Genomic DNA, 3,551 nt, shown 5'->3' with positions numbered 1-3,551 from the left:
ACAAGGGAAAGTTCCTCCTATAGCACCTGCTAGCAGTTGTAAACACTATTTTTGTGTGTGAAGTAACAATTTAACGTAACTCTTTCCTATTTCATGAAATAAAGCTTCAGAAAGTTTGCAAGTACATTTTTAAAATTGAAATTACATTTGTAACTAACTCCTTTTAACGTCCAGGATACACTGTAATGCTAATTTGGTGCTGCTGCTACTGTGTGCCTTTGTTTCTGAGATCATGATGTCTTTTTGGCAATCTAAGGGAGCTCATTAAACTGAGATTCATGTTTTTATGGTTGAAATAATTTTTATGTTTTTATGGTTAGATATAACTTTATTATGTAACTGTTAGTGCAATTTTAGGTTTTATTTATAATTGGTGTTGGGATTGGGTTGGTTGCTAATTGTAACCTTGTCTGCTTTTGTGGTGAGGCATTGAATGTTTGCCTCTACGTGTTTTTTAGTGTGTTGTAATACACCTTGAGTTCCCTTGGGGAGATATTTGAGACACAACAACAGTAGTACAAACAAGATCACTATGCTCGCTTTGGTATTTGATCACACATCAAACACTTCCCAAGTGTCTAGGACTGTGTGATGTATTGGCAAATAATGTGTGCAGATCCGAGTAGGGCGCAGCTGACAGATTGTAATTTTGTTGGTGCCAATTGTTTTTAAGTGCAGGCCAAAATCTTTAGGCACTGCAGCCAGTATGTCGATCACCACTGGGACCACCTTTACTGGCTTGTGCCAGAGTCTTTGCAGTTCGATATTTAAATCCTCCTACCATGTATGCTTTTCCAGTTGTTTCTTGTTAATTCTGCTATCGCCTGGGATTGCAACATTGATGGTTCATACTTTGTTTTCTTCCATGATCATGAGGTCAGGAGTATTGTGCTCCAAAACTCTGTCAATCTGGATTTGGAAGTCCCAAAGAGTTTTAAGTATTTATTTTCTGTAACCTTTTCAGGCTTTCGATCCCACCAGTTCTTTGTCACAGGCAGATAGTAGTCATAGTCACAGTCCAATCTGAAAGCACTATACTATATCATTTTGACTGACACAATAATAATTATTTTTAAAAGCAATTGTTCTTTCTTTGATAACATACAGGACGTATACTTGAAGACAGAAGTCCAAAGTGCCGGAAGGGCATCAGGTTGGGAATCTAAATCTTTCCAGACTCTCATTTAGGGAATGATAATTGAGCATGTTGTTTGAGGCCATCAAAGGTGACAATTATTTTGTTGTTGTTGTTTATTCATTCAGTCTTCATGACCTCATGGACCAGCCCATGCCAGAGCTCCCTGTCAGCCATGGCCACCCCAGCTCCTTCAAAGTCAAGCCAGTCACTTCAAGGATAACATCCATCCATCTTGCCCTTGGTCTGCCCATCTTCCCTTTTCCTTCCATTTTGCCCAGCATCATTGTCTTCTCCAAGCTTTCCTGTCTTCTCATTATGTGGCCAAAGTACTTCACCTTTGCCTCGAATATACTTCCCTCCAATGAGCAGTTGAGCTTTATTTCCTGGAGTATGGACTGGTTTGATCTTCTTTTGATTCAAGGCACTCTCAGAATTTTCCTCCAGCACCACAGTTCAAAAGCATTTATCTTCTTTCGCTCAGCCTTTCTTATAGTCCAGCTCTTACATCCATAGGATGCTACAGGGAATGCCATTACTTGAACTATGCAGATCTTTGTGGCCAGTGTGATGTCTCTTCACTTCTCCAAGCTTTCCTGTCTTCTCATTCTCATTTCCTGTCTTCTCATTACCAGAAATGAGAAGTTTTATTATGAAGAAGATAGCAGAGACAGGATAGGAAATGGAAACATTAGTTAGGGCTTTCTATTTTCCATTTTCAACTTTTCTATCTCCTTTGTTTCAAAACACTGTACACCTACTTTTCTATCCTTCTGTTTTAGATTAGAAAAAAAAAGTTTTTTGTTCCTGTTTTCTTTTGTAATATCATTGAAATCTTCTTTTTTTTTTGCCCTAGTTAACCATGGAAGAAGACAAAGATGTGAGATGCTAAAAATGTCCTTGTTCTATATCCACTCCTGTACCCTTCTCCATTCCTCATATATTTGCAACTAAAATTATATGGAAAAAGAATACCCAAATTCATAGTCCAAGGATGTTAAGGAATTGTCAGAAAACTAGTGACAGCTCCTGTTCATTTAATGGTTGTGTAGAAGACAGAATTTCACTAGGCTGATATCTGACTAAAATTTCCTCTTCTACATAATTTTCAGTCTGGCAACCTTAAAGGGCATTTTGAAATTCAAACTGGGAACCACCTTTTTCTGAAGAGTTTCAAGTTCAGAGAACAAGATCAACAGGGACATTGAGGCAGCTTGCTTTTGTGCAAGAGACTGTTAGCACACTGCGCTGTGAAAAAGCCAACTAACCGCTTAGCCACTGTCTGTTCTTCCCACACATGCAACATACAAAAAGACACATTGTTATTTCTATTTAAATTCAAACTATTGTGGATGCTTGATAGAGGACTCTAATGCTCTTCCTTCTGTTCATTTTAGATCAGACTTATACTGGATTATCTTTTCATTTGATCTTGGAAGCTAAGCAGAACTAACCCTAATTATTACTTCCTGGAGGAGAATACCAGATGCTGTAGGCTATATTTCAAAGGAAGGAACCAGCAAAACCACCTCTGGGCATTCCTTGCCTAAGAAAACCTGTGAAATTTGAAGTCATCATAAGTCAATAGGTGCCTTGAGGGCACATACACATATACATATTTTTATAACATAGAGTCATCTTCTAGCAGCCTTTGAAAAATATAACTGTTTTATTTAAATTCAGACACATGGCCACCACAGTCTGCTGCAAACCTTTTAGGTCTGCCTCTTCCCACATTCTGTCCTGCCATGACATCAGAAAATCTGACCACTTTTCCATTTTGCTCCTAGCCATAGCACATTTGTTTACTGTTTATCATGGGAGTTGTAGTTTGGTGAGCCACCAAAATTCCTTGACAGAGAAGGTGAAAGAACTTGTAAAACTACAATTCCCAGTATCCCATAGTATTGAGCCATGACAGTTAAAGTGATATCAAACTGCATTAATTCTGTAATGTACATGCACTCATACACATTTTTTGTACATGAAGACTGCCAGCACAGAAAAAATATGTCAGCTGAATGTCAAACTTATTCAGTCCCTTACTCCAATGAATTTTTGAATTCTAAACAATACTTAAGAAATATATATAGTTGTACTGTCGAATACAACTATATATACTTCTATATATAGTTGCTCTGAACTACAAGACTTGCTAATGGAGATATATTACCTCATTAAATGATAATTAATTAGACATTATTTAACTGAAGATGAAATGCAGTTATAAATTACTGTTGAAAGGAAGCCCCATACACAGTCAGTGATTTGCCCACATTTGGACATTTAAAATTAGAACAGAAATCTCTTCAAACCATTCTACTTTGAGTTTTATTTTGTATTAAAAAAAATCTTTCTCTGGTTTTGTAACCAATTCCTGTTTTCATGGAAGAAATATTAAATTTACAAATGACCA

The sequence above is a fragment of the Anolis sagrei genome, chromosome 3 (genome assembly GCF_037176765.1).
Source record: "Anolis sagrei isolate rAnoSag1 chromosome 3, rAnoSag1.mat, whole genome shotgun sequence".
Taxonomy (NCBI): Eukaryota; Metazoa; Chordata; class Lepidosauria; order Squamata; family Dactyloidae; genus Anolis; species Anolis sagrei.
The sequence above is the reverse complement of the archived record's forward strand: the minus strand, read 5'-3'. Positions refer to the sequence as shown.